Genomic DNA, 21253 nt, shown 5'->3' on the forward strand with positions numbered 1-21253 from the left:
GAATATGACCAATATGTGATATGTCAGTACAGAAAAGTTTATAAAATTAATTTTAAAAATAAAAAAAAAGTGGTGTTCAGATCAGTGCAGCATGAGCACTTAAAATCAAACGAACGTGCATTTCTCTGTGTCTGCTTCCTACTCTCCTTGCTCCTTTATGCTGCAGTTCCTCATGTGAAAACTGAGCTTAAAGGGCTGGCCCGGCGGTGTGCTTTAGGATGGCCATGGAAGACTGATGGAGGAAATGGCGGGCTGCAATGGGAAGTGGGGTGCAGCAGGATATATCAGAGGGTGTGGAGCCATGGCTGTGGCTTCACTGAGTATGGGCAACAAGAAGATGCAGTGTTGGTTGGAAAATTCAAAGACAATAACAAAATGGAATATAAAGTACTATTGCAAACATTGAATTGGTGAGTACAGGATTGTGATGGTGATTCTGAGCAATATTAGTGATAAAATATTCCCCTTTGCAAGGGTGGTCTACTTTATACCCACTCTTATCTCACCCTGGCCAGCAGATTTATCAAATGGAACTGCTTTCACTAGTTTTTCACCCTAATCAAAAATGGCCTGTGGCTCCTGAGTAGGGGAAGATAACTGCCTCTCTCCTCTTCCCCACACAGGACCCACACTGTGGAACTCCTTAGTTGGTCATTATTTTTTCTCACCCGATGATTTTTAATGAGAAGGAAGAATAATTCACAAACAGGGTCAGATTCCATTTGATATTGATATAGATACCTTTAACAGTGACATGCAGGGCCAATGGGTGCATAGGTGTGTTACTGGTTGGAGGAGAGAAAGGCACCACAAATGAAATTAACACAACCCCCTTTTCATCAGAGCCTTTCAGCTGTGGTTCTCCCTGCAGCTCCTCCCCGGCTCCCCAGGAATTGTCTTGGTACCTGCTGTGGTGGTGACACGCAGAGGTTAGGCTTAGTCACTTGGATAAAGCTGAGGCAGGAGAAAAGTTCAGGTGGGGTGGATGGCCCACAGTGCTTACAGGCTGAAAGGCTGAGGCCCCCAAAACAAGACAGGAGCCACCAACTCAGACATGTAAATTGAATGAATAAGGCTGGCAGAGGAAAAATACTACAGTGTCTTTCCATTTGTCTAGAAATTCCGGCCCTCTCAATGTATCATTCATTTTACCATTTTTGGTGAGATCATAGATTCTGATAAATATTTATTAAGACTCATTACAAAAACAAAGCACTTGGTATCTTAGTTACTTTTCTCATTGTTGTGACAAAATACTCGGCAGAAGCAACTGCAGGGAAGAAGGATTTCTTTTAGCTGATAGTTTAGAAAGGACAGTCCATAATGGTGGGAAAGCCACGGTGGTATTCACGGTGGGGGGAACATGTGGTTGGAACTGTTGGTGTCTTGATTGACCAGAAAGTGGGAGTAGGGAAAGCTGGGATTTGCCTGGCTTTCTCCCTTTCCCTGTTATTCAGTCCAGGAACCCAGCCTGTGGATGGAGCTGCCCACATTGAGACCTGGCCTTTCCTTCATCAGTTAACTCTCTCTGGAAATATCCATATAGAGGAAACCATGGTGTGCCTCACCAATGCCCTAGGTATTTCTCAGTTCCTTCAAGTTGACAATTAAATTTATAGCCATTCCATGTGGCTTCTCTGTTAAGAAACTCAGGAGGGGGCTGGAGAGATGGCTTAGCGGTTAAGCACTTGCCTGTGAAGCCTAAGGACCCCAGTTCAAGGCTCAATTCCCCAGGACCCACGTTAGCCAGATGCACAAGGGGGCACACGCATCTGTAGTTCGTTTGCAGTGGCTGGAAGCCCTGGCGCACCCATTCTCTCTCTCTCTCCCTTCCTCTCCCTTCTCCTCTCCCTCTCTGTCACTCTCAAATAAATAAATAAAAATAAACAAAAAAAAATTAAAAAAAATAAAGAAACTCAGGAGGATGGAGCCCCGGGCAGAGGGAAGCAGCCTTGTCCTATACTTGGCCACTGATGAGCTCTGTTCCCTACAGAAAGTATGGCGAGCTGACGAGAGGACCTGGAAGTTGTGAGAGCTGTGAGAAGTTGTCCAATATTTGAATATTAGTTCACTTAAAACAACCACAGCACTGCAGAACTAAAGACAACACACCAGCTGTGCCGCTAAGGTCCATCACACAGAGCTTCTGTTTTGTTCTCACAAGGATAACCATTTCCTGTGCATGGTGGCCTTCTTGAAAAGTATGGTCTCTCCCCCATCCTATGCACAGTTGCTGGTACAGATAACAACCCCAAGAAGCCCTGGGCTGGCCCTACAGGGTTCCCAGGTTGTAGGTCATTGCTCCATTCTCATTGTTCCATTTCTGGGTTGAACACCCCCCTTGTTCTGAAGGTGCTCATGGCCAAGGGCAGCCCTAAAACCTTTATGCAGATGGTACGCCCTCTAGTTATGGAAGGTGAGACTTGAAGCTGCTTTTATATCATATTTTATATACCATCAAGATACAGCTATAAAATAGCCTGATCAAAGTCTAAAGAGAAACTTGACTGAGGCAATCACAATGCCTCTGCTTCTCCCTTGGACAGGTTGGTGGCATTGGTTGGGGTCCAGCTGCTCACGCATAGGTGTCAGTTATGGAAAAAGTTTTCCCATAGGAATAGCGTATGATCACAATATTCTTAAGCCATATCAATTCATCCTTATTAGTGGCATGCTGGACAGGGTTCTCCCTGCTTCAAGTCCTTTTTAGATTAAGTGCAAAGGTCTAAGACCACCTCAAAGACCAGTTAGATGCACCCTCTTCTTGCCTAGTTACTCCTGCCCTTACACATACTGAGTGTGAGTGTCTCTTGACTCTGCTGGCTCCTGCCATCCTTGGAGCATATTGGGGTGCCTCTTCCCCTGGACTCTCCTCCCTGCTCTCCCTCCTGCCACCTGCTCTGCCCCTAGATGGGTACAGGAGCTCTCTCCACATTCTTTCCCTAGGCTAATATCTCATGCCTCATGCCAAGTTGGGTTTCTCCTTGAAGCCATTGATTAATTAAGCAATGCTAAGGGTGGGAAAAGTTGAAAAGGGACATCAGGGAAGATGAAAGTGTCATTCTGCTGGAACTGTCGCAGTAAGTCCTCATGAAGTGGTCCCTTGGAGCAGCAGAAGTATGTTATCTCATGGTTCAGGGGAAGCATGCCAGAGGCAGCATCCTCTGCTGGCGCCCTCAGAGGGTCTGCTCCTGGCTTCTTCCAGTTTCCTGTGACTCGAGGCCTTCCTGGCCTGTGGCTGTATCACTCAGTGTCTTTCTCTGTGGGGACATGGCTTCCTCCTCTTCTTTGTATCTCTCTTTCTCTCCCCTGTGTCTGTTTTATATACACATGATTACTTTTAGGGTCTATCCAGATAATCTAGGATGGTCTCCTCACCTCAAATCCATAACTCATCTGCAAAAGAGGCTCTTTTCAAATAAGGAAATGTTCTCATGTTCCAGAAATAGGATATGGTACGATAACTTTTCCTTAGGGTGTATGCTGCGTAATGCTTAATAATATTAATTGACTGGATTTATAATCACATAGGACATGATATGGCATACCTCTGGGTATGTCTTTGAGGATGTTTCCAGTGGGCACTGAGGGGTGGTACCATCCCCAGGGCTGGATTAAAGGGAAGAAAAAGGTGGTAAGAAAGTCCGTATTCTTTTGCTCGGCTTCCTGGATCATCATGAACTGCTCTGGTCTACAACACCTTGCATGCCATGATGAACTGAAATTGTGAACCCAAGTAAGTCTTAAGTTTTTCTCATATGCATTTGGTCACAGTGCTGAGGAAAACGACGAGTGGGGTGGTGGAGGGAAGCTGGAAAGTGCTGCCAGACTGTGATGCAGACGTGACAGTAGGGCAGCCAGCAGGGGTCCTGGGAGTGAATAGCCCGCTACAGCAGTTCTGTGCGACACGGAAATGTCTAGTCCATTTATTCTGTCGTTGGCTGGGGGCTTCCATGAGAAAATGACCTTCACTGGAAAGCTGAGGTTGACCCTAAAGCAAGGAACAGTTAGAAGTGGCAGCAAAGGATGGTCCTCATAGCCAGGCAACACATTTTTACTTAAAGAAGGATTGTTATCTGTTATAACCCTTCCCTTAAACTGTGTAAGGGGAAGCTTCCTACCATTCTTATGAGTGTCTCTATCTGAGGGGAGAGTTTAAAGATGGATTACATGGGATAAACTACAGTTCACCACCACTGCTGTTGGTTTGGGGACTACAATAGGTATCCATAGCTCCTTCTGTCATGATCCATTTTAAATTCTCTTTGTTTTCAACTGTCCCCTTTGCTGGTCTGGACAGTCTTCCCAGTGGCAAGACCCTAACTCTAAGCCCCAAGTAACTATATCTTTCTTAGGTCATTGTATCCATATTTGTTTAGTCACAGTCAGTTGGTCAAAGGAGTAACAAGAGGTCCTCAGAAGCTGGGTGTGGTGGTGCACGCCTTTAATCCCAGCACTTGGAAGGCAGAGGTAGGAGGATCACCATGAATTCCAGGCCACCCTGAGACTACATAGTGAATTCCAGGTCAGCCTGGGCCAGAGTAAGACCCTACCTCCAAAAAACAACAAAAAAAAGAGGTCCTCAGATCTATCAGTTGAGTTCCACCTGTATTATTTCTTGACTTCTCGGTATAAGAGCGGCCTTCCTTCTCCTGACCATCAGGGTCTATCATCTGTGCCTTCTCATATCTGAATGAAGAGGGGCTCAGCTTGTCCATGTGACAGCTACAGATTATAGTTCAACATGACAGACTTAGTGAATGTATTTCTTTGGGAGCCCAGAACTTTTGACCTTCAGAGCCTAGAGTCATATGGATAGGAAGCAGAAAGACCCCCAAATGGTTACTGGGGATAACATAAGTGAAACCACCCCTGCTATCACACCCTTGGCTTCCTGATCCGTATACTTTTCCTATTGGTAGTGAATCCCATGGCTCTTCTCCATGGGCCAGAACAGTACTTCCAGGTGTGGCATTTGTTGCTGCCAGAACCCAATGTCTGATGTAGTCTGAACCCAGGACCCCTAAAAGCTTATTGACATGGAAGGTCTTGGAATCTTGCCAGCTTTATTGCACTCCCTGAAGCTCATGTGTATTATCAAATTTCCAGTGTGGTGGTCATCTCTGTCGATCATGTCCTACACTCAATGTGTCAGTGTGATAGTGTGCATAATATCCAGATAGTCCAGATCTCTTTAGATCTCTTTCTGTATTATGACAGAAGTCATGAGACTTAACATAGCCTGTATGAAAAAAAAAAAAAAAACAGTTTGTGTATAACATTGCCCATTACATTTGAATATGAACTGCTGCTGGTGGTCCTTGCGACCTCCATTTACCAAATCACAGTTTTCATACCACATACCAGAGACCATGTCCATCTGATCCTTGTTGGTAAGTTGTCTGGCTTTCCATTTTGTTCCTTGGAAAACTAAGCTCTGTTCATTATTTCCACAATGTTCTATGAGTTAGGCCCTCTTGGCTGCCATTGTGTTCTTGGTTATCAGGATAATTACCACGACCTTTTTTTCTGGGAGTTAATTGTCATACCTGGCCTTGGTTGTTTTGAAGGAGACCAATAGGTCCATTGCTGTCCATGAGTCAACTTCTGTGATAGCCTCTTGGATTATCAGCTTTGACACCCCAAAAGTACCAGTTTAGTGATACTAAATGTGGCTCTTTGCTCAGCACATTCCCAGTGGTTTTGGTAAATAGTGGGTCCTTTGAATGGCCTTTGACCTCACATAATACACCCATCCCACAAGCCTATTTCCCTGAGCCTTTAATTTCTTCACTATTTCCCATGGTCATCAAGCAATTCAACTTCTCACCAGGGGCCATTGCTCTCTCAGGGATTTTAGGTGCTACCATGGCAGCAGGTTCACAGTATTTTCTGGGGTGTCAAATCTAGTCTCTTAAATGATCCCAAGTTAAAATAAAACAGCTCTCATCCACTAATGTTCTAGTCCTCTTGATCAGGCACTGTGGTCTCTGCTTGTGCATTCTTGATGCTATCTTTTACATCCTTTGTGGTTATTCTCTTTCCTCATTATGCCCAGCATGTTCTTGGCCAGATTATGCTATGACTTAATACTGGTGACAGTTTCAATGTTCAGTAGAAGAGAAGGGATCCACTTGCTGCCTGTTGGCGAAAAAATCTTTATATTAACTTCCTGAACAGGAATATGCTAGTTTTATAACCTAGAAGCTTACCTTTGGCTAATATCCCATCTTTCAGTTTAAACAACTAATTGTCTTTAAAGGTTAATAATTGTTAAATCCTGTGACTTCTCTTCAGTTCTTTCTGCTCACCCACAGTAGAGTCTCCTTCAATTTTGAATTTGAATTGCTTGTAAATGCTCTTAGTTCTTTTTTACCCTCTATAAGGCATCAATACAACTTAGTAATAATCAGTAAATTCCATTGTTCTCATAGTGGAAATACTCCTATACATTTCAAGTGTTTGAATCAGTATATTCCTCTTTTCCCATGTGCCTATCTGGACCATTACTGATGCAACTTTAACCTCTATCTCTATGTGCCAAGGGATGTCTACATACCTATGACTGTGATGAGGAGAGGCCTATAGAAATAGTAGAGTGATGCATGATCTAGTCCTCAAGTCTTTCCTCACCATCTGCTTTTTTAGATCATTCTTGGTACCAACTGTGACAAGTTGGGTTTTCAAGAGGCAGATGCTCAGATGGAGTGAGAAGTACAAAGGATGGAAACAACTGTAATGTCTGTTAAAGGAAAAGGGAACAGGTCAGGTATGTGCAGAGAGAGCCATCAGGCTAGAAGACACGACAAAGTCTTCGACAACTGAACAAGAGCACGGAAGCAAAGAGTTTCTACCAGCAGAGTCCAAGGGCGAATGGAAATGAAGCTCTGGAATTACTGCCTTGCTCATTTATTGTCTGTGGAGTAATGTTACTAGATGACATAAAGGATGCTTACTTAATTTGGCTTTGTAGATAATGACTTTTTTCCTTTCTTTTTTTTTTTAAACAGATGACAGAGCTTTTTTTAAAAAAAATTTATTTGCAAGCAGAGAGAGAGAGGGAGAGAGAGAGAAGAGAGACAGAGAAGATGACAGACAGACAGAGAATGGGCACACCAGGGCCTGTAGCCACTGCAAAGGAACTCCAGATGCATGTGCCCCTTGTGCATCTGGCTTACGTGGGTCCTGGGGAATCGGATCTGGGTCCTTTGGCTTTGCAGGCAAATGCCTTAAGAGCCAAGCCATCTCTCCAGCCCCAGATAATGACTTTTTAAGTAGAAGAATGTCCCATGTACTATTTGAGATAAAGTAAGAAATATTTCATTCCTTATCTGCATTTCAAATTTAATTGGTGGTCCTGCATTTTAATTTGCTAAATCTGGTAACTCTAGTCAGATGAGCTAGTTAATTTCAGCTACCAACTTGATTGGATTAATAAATGCCTGGGCCATTAGTGAAGCGTACCTTTCTGTGCTGGTGAGGGTGGTCCTAGAGGGGATTAAGTGAAGGGTAAGATTCACCCAGTACATGGCTCAGTGCCTACTTACTAAATTGAATTGTACTTATGGTAGTTAGGAGGAACGTAAGCAAGTGCTCAGTTGTTTTATCTTCAGAATAACAGGCTGAGCTCTGCCATGCTTTCAATAGCCTTCTGTCCTGTCTGTGCAACAAACACAGGAGCAGGTGAAAGAGCAGGTGAGTTGCAGAAGCCAAGCTCCTAACCACCCACTTCTGTGCTACAGCTAATAATTTATGACATGAAATTCTTTTTTTTTTTTTTTGGAAGCAGCACATGTTTATTCACAGCCCGTCCCAAATGCGTGCTCACGGTCTGTCCAACAGCAACACTGCAGCACTCCTCATACTTCTAGAAGTTTCAAATGATCCACTCAACTGCCCAAGCTCAAACTTGCAGATCCGCATGACATGCTTTGTGTTCCTGGGTGCCATTCAGGTCGTAACAATCAGCTCCATATACCTGTCTTCCCCCACAGTGCGCGTTCACTTGGGACCAGGCCGCGCCTGGGAGAGGAGCTCCGGAGCTCGGGCCTCCGCGATCCGGGAAGCTGAGCCCTTGAGCCAGGGCGGCGGGGGAGCCCTGCCGCAGAAACGAGGGGGAAAGCATGAAATTCTTTCCAAGAAAAAAAAAAAAATGGTTCTAACTGAGACATTTCAGGAAAAGACCTTATCTGTGAAGGCTGGGGCAATAGTGCCAATATATCTGCAGCTGTTTATCATCTACATATGTCCTACAGGGGGCTCGAACTCAGAAGACCCCTGGGGTGGTTACACTCTGGTCACCAATCTGACAAGATTTTGAATCATAGTGGAAACAAAATGTTTGGGAATGACTATGAGAAGTTTTCTAGATTAACCTAGACTTTAGATCCTAGCTGTGGACTAGGGTCCTAAATTGAATGAAAAAGGAGAAAGCTAACTGAGCGATAGTATTCATCATTCTCTTCTTCCTGCTTGAGGATGCCCTAATATCAGCTGCCTTGCATTCCGCTGCGAGGCCTTCCCCACCACGACTGATGGAACCTCAGACTGTAAGCCAAAATAAACCCTTCCTGCCTTGTTATTTCTGATCCCACATTTGGTCACAGCAATGAAAATGTAACAAATACATCCCCAAACAGAATTTACTTTTGTTTCAGTATTGACTCCTCCGTCATATCCTTTCTATAAAATAAGCAGACAATCTCTGCCCCACCCAGTGGTAGTATACCTTTTCTAAATGAGGCAAAATTTTGCAGATTCTGGCTCATGTTCTCTGATAGCCATCTCTTCTCCATCCTAGAGTCTTGGTGGGCATCACCTCTGGCCAGGATTTAAGTATGTCAGTTGGCCTCCTTCACTTTGGTATTGCCCTCTCTCCAATCTATCTTCTTGTTGTCAGGCATTTGGCTTCTAAACGTTAAAAGAAATTGCATCAAGACAAATCAATAACATCAGGCTACCTTCTTCCTTAAATCTTCCTTCCCTTCAAATTTGTGTCCAAATTTCATCTATTACTCTGCTTGCCAGAGATGTTCTTACTCTACTTGTGAATGTGCCCTCTGAGCTGGGCCTGGAAGGGCAGGCCTGCAATCCTAGCTGATTGGGAAGCTGAGTCTAAAACCTGTCTATGCTACAGAATAAGTTCAGCACCAGCCTGAGAAACTTAGCAAGACCCTGTCTCAAAAATAAACTTTAAAAAAAAAAGTCGGGTTGGAGAAATGGCTTAGTGGTTAAGGCGTTTGCCTGCAAAGCCAAAGGACCTCAGTTCAATGCCCCAGACCCATGTAAGCCAGCTGCATAAGGTAGTACATGCATCTGAAGTTCATTTGCAATGGCTGGAGGCCCTGGTATGCCCATTCTCTTCCTCTCTCTCTCTCTCTCTCTCTCTCTCTCCTTCTCTGTCTCTCTCTCTTGTTCTTTCTCTCTTGGTCTTTCAAATAAATAAAAAAGCCAAGCTGGGCGTGATGGTGCACACCTTTAATCCCAGCACTCGGGAGGCTTGCTGTGAGTTTGAAGCCAGCCTCAGACTACATGGTGTATTCTACCTCAAAAAAAAAAAAAAAAAAAAGATGCAGTTATATGTTCTCTTTTCTAATTAATGGTGGATGAAGTCCAGTCCTCTCTGCAGAGACCCTCTGGGTCTGGACTTGCTAAAACCCATGCAATATCTTTTCTCATCCTCTGTGCTGTGGCAGTCTCATGAATACAGCATGTTCTAGAATGTTTGCCAGCCCTTGTCCAAGTTTTTCTTTCCCACTGACATCACTCTTCTTCACCTTTCCTTCTGCCTGGATCAATGCTTCTCAAAGTTTTCAGAGTGCCAATTAGCTGAGGATTTTGATGGAATTTCTATATTGGTTCATTAGACCTGAAATTGGGTCCTCAACTGGGTGTTTCTTTCTCTTCTTACTTCTTTCTGCTTCTCTGTTCTTTTCTCTGTTGCAGTGCTGGTGACAAAATCCAAAGCCTTTTGCATGCTAGGCTAGCCATTTGGGTATTGTCTTCCAAATGCCAGCACAAGGCTGGCTTCTCTCTGAAGCCTTCCCTGGGCCTCTCAGGAACAGCTGACTACCTTGGTCTTCCCATACCTGCAGCTCCCCATGCCCCATGTCTGTTATCAAAGCACTAGTAACTAGCATTGTAGTTGTACTCTGTACTTTCTCCTAGAATGAAAACTCTTTTAGGCCTGGGAACAGGTTTGTTCATTGCAGTATCACAAGCCTTTAGCATGGTGCCTTTCAGGGAGCAGACTTGCAGTAAAGGCCTGTTAAATGAATGAGTATAGTAGAGTCACCGTCGGAGAGGTGGAAAGCACATTTCCATGTTGGATTCTTTTACTCAACTTTCTGTATTCTGTTATTCTATTAAATTATCCATCCTTTAATGGTGCACATCAGTCATCCAAACCAAACTTGTCCTGTCAAGTGCATTTATGTAGCCAAGAGGGAACCTGAGATGCTCACAGGATCGAACAAAGATAAACTGGCCTTTGGGATGGTAGTGTCCAAAGCACCAGGAGCTTGGCCTTTTCCTACGGAGGTACCATTGGGTTAACAGCCTGAGCTGTCTCCTGGGCATCTTTGATTTGTTCTGGTCTCTGTTTTGGTTGGTGTTGGCCTTTTGATCTCCTACTAGGTTGGCCTATTCCAAGTTGCTGGGGTTTGGGTCTTGGCAGACCTATTTTAGCAACATAACAAAGAAAAGTCACATGTTCATGGTGAGTGGTACATGTGCGCATGTGTACGCGTGTGTCCCCGAGGAGGGAGTGCAGAGGAGCAAAGTCTGATAACAGAAGTAAGACAGAAATCTTGCTACTCTTGTAAAGAGTAGCTTGCTGTTCAGAACAACTCTCCACCACAGAGAGTGGGAAAAGAGAGGCAGACAGATGGGCTGAGAGCAGCACCAATGCCGAGAAGCTCACTTCCTCATCTCCTGTGCACTCCCACGCGTGGCCCGGGCTGGTGTGGTCTGTGGAGTGTCTGCGAGCCATGCAGGCCTCCTCTCACGGGGGGCCATGCAAGCCATGGCAGGGCTCATTGACAGCACTACCGAAACCTGCCGGCAGCATGTCTTGGCGTTTTAATCATTCACTAGCTCTGGTTTTGCTGTTTTCACTGCTTACCGTGTGACTAACAGTAGCACACACCCCATAGGGGGCTGTGCAGCTTAAACAGAAGCGTGCGTGCGTGCAAAGTGACGTGAACGACCCAGAGAGCAGGCAAGGCACAGCAGGAATGTGGCTCCTGTTGAGAGGCTCCCAGTGACGGCTCCTAGCCCAGGGCACACAACTTGTAGATTATAGAATCACGTTCTCAACATGCGCTCTTTCCACTAGATTCATAAAGGCAAGTCCTGTTCACGGCGGGGTGGGGGGGGGGTGTAGAAGTGGCAGCTCCTTCCTGCTTGTCCTGGCCCTTTATTGCACAAGAGCAGTTTGACCACAGCTCCCCCTGAGAGTCGCTGGAGGGTGGGAGGAGGTACAGCGAGAGGCGTTGGCCAACACTTGAGAATGGGGGAAAACTGGGAGTAGGTAGCTTCTTTTTAATGCAAGAAATGGTTTCCCTAAAAGAAATGCTTCCCCATGAGAAGAAAATAAATAGTGCATTTCCCCCCAATCCTGTCTATTGCTTATTTGCTTTGCTGTTGTTCTGCTGCCACTTTTAACTGCCTGAGTTAACTTCTGCCCCAGTGCTTATCTTTGCCCAATCTCTTGGCCGCCTTGGGAAATGCAAACTCACTTTAATATTAGTCTAAGAAAAACAGAGAAGGATTAACTGGCTGTTGGAAAGGAATAACAGGACCCGTGTTCAAACAAGTGAGAAAAACGGGTATCATTTGCCCCAGCAGGGCTTTCTCTAGCTACACGTCACGTGCAGGGAAGTGCTGTGCCGCTTTTACTGGTCTCAGCTCTCCACCCGTGTCCTGCGAGCATCTCTGAGCTAGAACAACAGCCCAGCTTTGCCTAATAAGGTCATCGTATGTCTCACGTGTGTGATTCACTTTGAGGTATAAACAAACAGAGTAAAACCCAAATAAACCAAATAAAGCCCAGAAACAAGAAAAGGGTAAGCAGATGACACTATTTTTTTTCCTCTTTCTTAAGCACTCTTCTGGTTATTTTCATGTCCTTGACGTATGCAGTTAATCATTTTTGCTTTATCATTACTTCTCTCAGTGGCCACAAAAACAATATTCAAAATGAACCCATACCTCCCTCTTTCTTACTGTTTTCAGCTACTCTGCAATTGTGTTTTCTAAAAAGTCTGGGGCTGGAAAGGTGGATTTGTAGTTTAAAGGCATTTGCTTACAAAGCCTGACAGTATGGGTTTAATTATTTGGTGCCCATTTAAAGCCAGACCCACAAGGTGGCACATATGAATAGAATTTATTTGAGGTGCCAAGAAACCCTGGTGAGCCAATTCTCTTTCTTTCTTTCTCTCTCTCTTAATTAAATAAATGAGTTTTCAAAAAGAAAAAAGAAGGAGGGCTGGAGAGATGGCTTAGCAGTTAAGACACTTGCCTGCCAAGCCAAAAGACCCAAGTTTGATTCCTCAGGACCCACGTAAGTCAGATGGACAAGAGGGTGCATGCATCTGGAGTTTGTTTGCTGTGGCTGAAGGCCCTGGTACACCCATTCTCCTTCTCTCTGTCTGCCTTTTTCTCTCTCTTTCTTAAATAAATAAATAATTTTAAAAAGAAAAGAGAAAAGGTGCAGGGCATTTGATTTTAAGAAAATAAATAAATAAATAAATTAATTAATTAAAAGTCTGATGGTCTGTGAGTAGGACTGTCAAGTGAGATAACTCCTCAGCACTTGGGTAGATGGCCAGGAGCCCAAGATAGAATTTAGGAGCTTTTGTATTTTTGTTGATGAATTTCATACGTGTACGTAATATATTTACATCATAATCCCTTCCTTGTCTCCTCTCATCCCCTCCTTATCTCTCTTCTATAGGACCCCTTTCTCCTTTCCACCTAGCCCCTCTTCTAATGTGATGCTCCCCCATCACTCCACTGTTCACGATGAAACACTGATGGGCTCAATATTGCACAGTAATCACAGTGGCTGTGAGGTCATCAATGCAATAGCCATGTCTAGAAGGCAGCATTCCATAGCACTCCTCTCCATTTTCTGGCGCTTACATTCTTTCTGTCCCTGGCTACAATGTTCCCTGAGTTTGGAGGAGTGGTATTGATGCCTAACTTGACACTGAGCACTCAGCAGTCTCAAGAGTTGTGCATCTTTTAGTTCCTTTCCAAAAACAACCCTGTAACACAAGGCCTTTCCTTGTTCCCATTTTACAGGTGAGGAAATCCAGGTTATCTTGCCCAAGGTCATCTAACTAGTAAATGGGGAAGTGAGATTTCAATCCCTACAACCACAATGAAACATTAGTTATTGTTTTATCAAGCATTCGTCACTCTCCAGGGACTCTCACAAGCTTTGCATGTATGTATTGGCTCATTTCAAGTCCAGAGAAGGAACCATGAACATTTCTATTTAACAGGTAAAGAAAGACACTGAGGGTCAGAAGAAGTTCCTCACATGCATAGCTCAAAGCCTGTGCACTGGCTGAGGCTGGAGCACCCACTCCTCTGTGCTCAGAGTGTTTGCACCTGAGACGATCGTCATGCCCCTGGCATTTCTGAAGGACCCAGGTTTCAGAGGGTTGGTTGTCTAAGCTCTGCAGTGACCTCTTCTGGCTATTCCATTAGAAGACAATTATATTCAGCTCTGCTACATTCACCAGGGGAGAGGATATTTCAGAAATTCAATCAACCCTCCCCCCTTTTTTTTCCTAGAAAAAAAAGAAGAAATATATTATACTCAGAATTTCCTCCTAAAACTTGTTTCACCACTCTTCAGCCTGAGAGTTAGGCTGTTGAGAGAAAATTACTGAGGCTGTACTTGCCTCAAGGGCTTTAGGATGTTGATAACTTTGCTGGAGTAATTTTAGGTTCAAAGAACTAGAAGATGCCATTCCCCAAATAGGTATCAGGCTAAGGGATCTTCAAGGTCATTTCTAAGTGGAAAAGTGTATAGGTCTTGGAGGACTGGGAGCTTAAGGGTCCAGGAATTGGGTGAGGACTGGACCAGTGTAGGCACTTCACTGGCTGCTACAGGATGCCATTGACCCTTGTTGATGTTAAAGGTCAGTGCCTATCAGTGCTGTCTATATTTACACAGTGGGCTAAAATTAGCTGGCATGCTCTCCTGGCAACAGGGAGGATAAGATTCCCAATTTATCTAGCAATGCTAATTCTGGCAAAACCAGAAATGGTTTATCTGCTGCTCTCAGTGGATAGGCATTCAACTACAATAACATCCTTTTCCTTCCTCTTCCTCATTTCTACATTTTAGGAAACTTCAAATATAAACTCAGGCTGACTTTAACTCAAGATAAATACCTACAAATATGGAAGTATTAATGGAAGTCTTTTGCAAGTGTTCAGTAACTCATTGAGTTAGAAGTAGAACAAACATAAAAGTAAAACTTATTACATAGTTTTCATCAGTGGAATGAAGTGAACTTAGAAGGACACCAACTGTAACACTAGCATTGAGCATCTGGGACACTTGGTGGGGGAGAGGTGATGAAGGCCTGCCACTCATGGTGGATGCGGACCAAGATCCAAGATTCAAGGGATGTCTCCACCTCTTTGAAATGCCTAGTGTCTGCCCTGAAGAAGAAGGTAGAGCCTTGCTATGGAGAGGACCAACATGAAAAGGCATTAAGATCAATTAGTGATGTCTGTCAGAGAATGATATCCTGACATGTGGCGGACACTTGTTATGTAGCTAACAGAACCCCTGATTGGAGAGAGAGTGGAATATTGAGTAGGACCCAGGATGGAGTGTTAAATTAAGCCTGGATCTAGCTCTAGGATCTTTCTGGGTAGCAGTTGTTCACCTGAGTTTACTGATCAACCCTAGGATTGTCTTTAAAGGCTTATCTGAGAACTGTGGTAGTGAAACTTAAACGGAATGCCGTGAGTCTGAGGATGATTAAGTGAATAAGCAGAGAAAGTGGAGAAGGAACATCATGTGAAAAATCAGTGGAGTTTCAATAACGGATAGCAACTGTTACATGAAGGTGTTACAGAGGTAAACTGAAAGCTCTTCATTAGGGGATTTAAAATATATATACGCTCAGGAGGCAGAGGTTTATTTTGGCTTACATGCTCAAGGGGAAGCTCCACGATGGCAGGGAAAGCAATGGCATGAGCAGAGAGTGGACATCACTCCCTGGCCAACATCTGATGAACAATAGCAACAGGAGAGTGTGCCAAACATTGGCATGGGGAAACTGGCTATAGCACCATAAGCCCACCCCCAACAATACACTGCCTCCAGGAGGCTTCAATTTCTAATTGCCATCAGCTGGGGAACCTGGCATCCAGAACACCTAAGTTTATGGGGGACACCTGACTCAAACCACCACAGTATTCTTCCACAGTCCTCCCAGTTGTGTTTTGCTGAGGGGTAACCTGTGATTTTCTTTGGTTGTTGCTGTCCTTGTTGCCTCTGCATTTTTGATTTTCAACAGCTTGGTTTTCATGTCCTTACCCTCCTGATATCTGTTGATTTTCGTGCATTACAGTTTTCCTCAAATTTGGAAATTGGGGTCATTATTTCTTCAAATATTTTTTTGCATCTATCCATCTTTATGGACTCCAATTGCACTTATTTGAGGCAGTTTGAAGCACCCTACATCTCACTTACATATTTTAATCTTATTTATTCTTATTTTTTGAGACAGAGTCTCACTCTATAGTACAGACTAGCCTGGAACTCACTATGTATCCCAGAGTGGCCATTGACTTGCAAAAAATCCTCTTGCCCCATGCATCATGATGTCCATCTCCATTTATTTCTGTACTTCTCTTTCACTCTATGCCTCATTTTAAATAGCCCTTGTTGCTGTCTTCAAACTTACCAACCTTTTCTTCTGCAATGCCTGTCTACTATCCATCCTATCCCAATTCTTTTTCCTCACATGTTGTAGTTTTCACCTCTAGAAGCTGAATTGGAAGCAGAAAGAGAGAGAGAGAGATGAGAGATAGAGAATTGGCACACCAGGGCCTCTGCCACTGCAATTGAACTCCAGGTTGTTGTACCACCTAGTGGGCATGTGTGACCTTGCACTTACCTCACCTTTGTGCATCTGGCTAACATGGGATCTGGAGAGTTGAACATGGGTCCTTAGGCTTTGCAGGCAAGCGTTTTAACCACTAAGCCATCCCTCATATCTCCAGCCCCTTTTTAGTTTTCTATGGCTTTATTTAATTTTTGAATATGAAGGATGTGGTTGGAATAACTGTCTTAATGTCTTTGCTAACTCTAATGACTGAAGGTTGGGTGGTTTGAATTGACTATTTTTCTCTTTATTACAAGTTACAGTTTCTTGCTTCTTTTGTATAATTGGCAATTTTTGACTGGATGACAGACACTGTGAATTTTACTTTGTTGGTTACTGGATATTTGTGTATTTCAACAAAATATTCTTGGGCTGGAGAGATGGCTTAGTGGTTAAGCGCTTGCCTGTGAAGCCTAAGGACCCGGTTTGAGGCTCGGTTCCCCAGGTCCCACGTTAGCCAGATGCACAAGGGGGCGCACGCATCTGGAGTTCGTTTGCAGAGGCTGGAAGCCCTGGCACGCCCATTCTCTCTCTCTTCTTCTATCTGTCTTTCTCTCTGTGTCTGTCGCTCTCAAATAAATAAATAAATAAATAAATAAATAAATAAATAAATAAATAAATAATATTCTTGAGCTTTTTTATTTTTTTCTGGTATGTAATTGAGTTATTTGGAAACACTTGGATCCTATTGAATCTTGCTGTCAAGATTTCCTAAGCAGAACTGAAGCAGTACTTGGTGAGGTACTAACTTTTCACCACTACCACAGTAAGTCTCTACTATGTACTTGATGCAGTGTTCCATAAATCTCACGATTTCTGGTGGGAACATGAACCATTCCTAGCCCTGTGTAATTGTTGGGCACTGTTAGCTCCAGTCTTTTCAGGTGGTATTTCTCTAGCTTCATAGAGTTTCTTCACATGCATGCCATGACCACTGTTTAGCTGAGCACTCAGGCTTTCTGTATTGTGCTTCCCAGTATTCTGCTTGCCTTGGCCTCACCCTCCTAACTCCATCCTTGAGCTCTCGGCCACTACTACACCCATCTTGTGTTTCCCTCTTTGAACTCCAGCTTCTGAAACCTTTTAAGTCAGGAAACTAGAACATTCATAGGACTCCTCTTGAAATTTTTTTTGGAGGGGTGGCTCTCACATCCTTTATTGCCTGATATTTAGTGTCTTTAAAACTGTTATTGTGTGCATTTTGCCCATTTTCTTTTGCTATGGAAAAGCAAGTATGACCCTGGTACTCCATGTTGGAGTCCAATCTAACTTTCAGTCACTTCTGGAGGAAGTCATCATAGAATGCTAATGGCTACGAATTGTCTCAGGTAAAGTCAAAAGGAGCCTTGAGCAATGTCATTTGGAAGAGGTAACTAATGGTTGCAAACCTTTCTCCCAAAGGACTCAGTTTCCCCATACAAATCATCTCTCTATTGTGTTGTTCTGAGCCATGCTCTGATGAAGATGACACCCCAGGGGCTCAGCTGCTGCTTTTTTAATAAGAGGAAGATTTATACTCCCTGACCCTCTGCATGGGATTGAAAGTGCCAAAGACCATCAGCTGACTTCAATCATCAAAGCTTCAAGTCATCTCTGATGTATTAAATTATAAAGGTTAAAAATTCCATAGGCTTTAGAACCAAAATGAGACTCACATTTGAAGCAAATAAGAATAACTGCAGTTTTGTTTCCTGACCCATCACCTCCCACAAAAATAGAAATGTCAGTGCCTGGTGGTGGTGGAACATGCCAAATGATATTGTGACCAGGAGGACCAAGAAGGCTCTGGTTTCACAGCCAGCTGGCAAACTGCCACCGCCAATGGGAAAATTCATGCCTGTGTGATAAGAAAACAACAAATGCTTTCCCTGTGGCTGCGATTAAAGCAGCTCTGCATTAAGACAACAGTGTTCAAGCTTCATATAGCAGTCATTTCTGCTAAATATTCATATGCTATTCATACTGCCTTGCACCTTGCCCAAAATAAGACTGTTAGAATTTCAGGCATTATTTCCTTTTTGCCAAAGAAAAACATTAGTGGACATAGGCAGAGAGGAGTTCAGGGGAAAGGATGGGGAACGTAAAGATAGATGAATCTGGAATGTCTTCAGAGACATGTCCTTCTCTGTGTACTCTCCTCTGTAGGAGGGAGTTGATAAATGTGCAGGGTGTGTGTCAGTTTAAGCTCCAACTCCTGGGGATTTTCCCTCATGCCCATTTTCCCTAATTTAGTAGCTCGTAATCCATGTTGAAGTAATAAATAACTGAATGAAAATGAATAGAAATGGTGTGTTGTCCTATAGGCCAGAGACTAAAGGCTGTACCACAGGATCTAAGCAGGCAGGGGCTGGAACATATAGAAGAAATTCAAATACACGGTTTTGGGTTAATGACTAAGTAATGGAAGGAAGGCAAGAAGAAAAGGAGGAAGGGAGGGAAGAAAGAAAAGAAGGAAAGAAAGAACAAGAGGGAGGGTTTAAGAACGGACAGCTGAGCTGGCCATCTCACACCCTGGACCTTTGAACCCGGAAGCCAGGCAACAGTTTTATTAGCTTTCTCCAGCTCTTTGTTACATTACTTTGGGGGTACGAAATCGCAGGTATTTATAGGGAGGCTCTCCATGCTTTGTTAGACCTTTGTAATTTACAAAGCCCCTCAAAGAATTCTAGGTGGCGCTGGGCACTAGGAAACTTCAGGATTTCAGCTCAGGGGTTCCCACGGGGATTCCCACACTCTGGGCTGGAACAGGCTCTTGTTATCCCTCTTGCCCCCTTTGCCCTTCCCTAGCTGGAGATGCGTATGGGGGAAGAGGGACAGAAAGGGAAGGGAAGGGTGCTGATAAGAGAGGTGAGGAGAGAGCGAGAGAGGCCAAAAAAGATACTGGAACCCATCCGGGAGGCTGTTCTCCTACAAGTCCCGTCAAAGCTCACCTGAGAGCCTCCTTAACTTCCACATTCCCTTCCGTGATCACATGGACTCCTGCCCTGCTTGTGTCAACTTAACAGTTTATAGGCTAAAGGCTTAACTGAGTGTTTAACTGAGTACTGACAGTTTTTAGCATTTTGACAGAACTATGGGAAGGGAATGTGGATATTGAAATTACTCTCCATAGACTGAATGGACAAACTCTGTCTAGGTTCTACCAACTAGGGACTGGTCTGACAACCAAGACCATTCTCCCCTCCTCCTCCTCTAGGCAGTGTATATTTGAGCGTTTCTATTGTCTCTGAGATGGGTAGTGGGAAGGCTGTGCTGTAAGGTCTTGAAAGTCGGGCTGTGGCTCTCCAGTAATTCTAAGGAAGGCTGCAACCACCCTCTGACCTGGTGATGCAGAAACCCTGGAACTTGCTGCTCTAACAGGGTCTTGAGATGAAGGGTACGATGAGTAATTACAGTTCCTAACCTGCCCCCAACTTGACGTTGTCAGGCCCAGCACTTTCAGTTGGGGGAAAGAGCATCTACAAAATACTAGGGACACGAGAGCTCAGGGGTAAACTCCCAAGCCCTGGAGCCTTCATCCTTTGAAACCCTAAGGATGATTGCTACGCTGCCACAACCAGGCCTTCTCACCACAGATACAAATACCTTCACTCTATAGCTTGGTCTGGGCGAGTCCCTCAGCCAAGGTGTAAGCACAAAATATGGTCCGATTCATGGAGTAGAATAAAAATGGCTGGAGAGATGGCTTAGTGGTTAAGGAACTTGCCAGAAAAGCTTAAGGACCCAGATTCAATTCTTGAGAACACATGTAAGCCAGATGCACATAGTGGCACATGCATCTGGAATTCATTTGCAGTGTCTAGAGGGCCTAGTGTGCTAATTTTCTCTCTCTCAAGTAAATAAATAACAACAAAGATGGCATATTCAATTTACTCTATACCCACAGAAATAATCATGTTCCTATAGATTTTAAAAATATTAAATCTATATTAGTCTCCATCCTGCTAAGCTAAAGGGAAATGTTAGTCATTACTCAGGTTTCACTTAGGATGACTACTTTGCTAATTAATTTGCTGGCTTCTTCTAAGGCCTTCATTCCAGTCTATGGTTCCTTCGCACCTTGGATCTCTGTTTCCGAGATATGGTACTCTATGATGAGCCCTGGGGCCAGGCATCAGGGTTCAGCTTCCCTTGGGTACTGTGGTGGTTTGATTCAGGTGTTCTCCATAAACTTAAGTGTTCTGAATGCTAGGTTCCCAGCTGATGGAAATTTGGGAATTAATGCCTCCTGGAGGCAGTGTATTGTTGGAGGTGGGATTATGCCTTTGCTTCTTGCTGGAGTGTTTGTTGATCACTGCTGCTGCCTCCATCAGAGTCCAACTTCTTTACCTTCAACCTGGACTGAAGGTCAACAATTCTCTAGGAATTCTCCAGGCCCTCACTGCCATATTGAGACTACTGAATCATCCAGCTGCATGGATTGAGCAACTACTGGGTTCTCGACCTCACCAGCATGCACCTAGTCATTGCTGGACTATCCAACCTCTATCATGTAAGCCATTATATGTTCCTCTAGAGAACCCACTGGGTATAGTGGTACATGCCTATAACCTACTTGGAAAGATGAAGCAGGAGGATCAAAGGTTCTAGTCTAGCCTGTGTCTGTATAGGCTGATGCTTTCATTTAAAAAAATGTGTGTGGGCTGGAGAAATGGCTTAGTGGTTAAGACACTTGCTTGCGAAACCTATGGATCCAGGTTCAATTCTCCAAGTCCCACATAAGCCAGATGCACAAGGTGGCACATGAATCTGGAAATCATTTGCAGTGGACAGAGGTCCAGGAACACTTATTCTCTCTCTGTAATAAATAAAAAATAAATCTTTTAAAAATTTGTGTGTGTGTGTATGGGGGTACAATTAAGAACATCTTCTTAAAATATAAGGGAATATGTAAAGATAAGAATGCATAAAGAAGCATTTTAACAAATTATCCTATTATTTTCATCCATGGCCTCATCATGTTCTCATTACTGAGGATCTGTGGTATTTTACTCTGACAGGCTTACATGCACCATCTCTAGCCCTTTACAATAATTCTGCAGGGAAATCATAGCACTGTGTTATTTGGGGTTCTGTGGTGGAGTTTTACCATGCATATTTAGAGGAGCAAACTT

Source organism: Jaculus jaculus, chromosome 1 (genome assembly GCF_020740685.1).
Source record: "Jaculus jaculus isolate mJacJac1 chromosome 1, mJacJac1.mat.Y.cur, whole genome shotgun sequence".
Lineage (NCBI taxonomy): Eukaryota > Metazoa > Chordata > Mammalia > Rodentia > Dipodidae > Jaculus > Jaculus jaculus.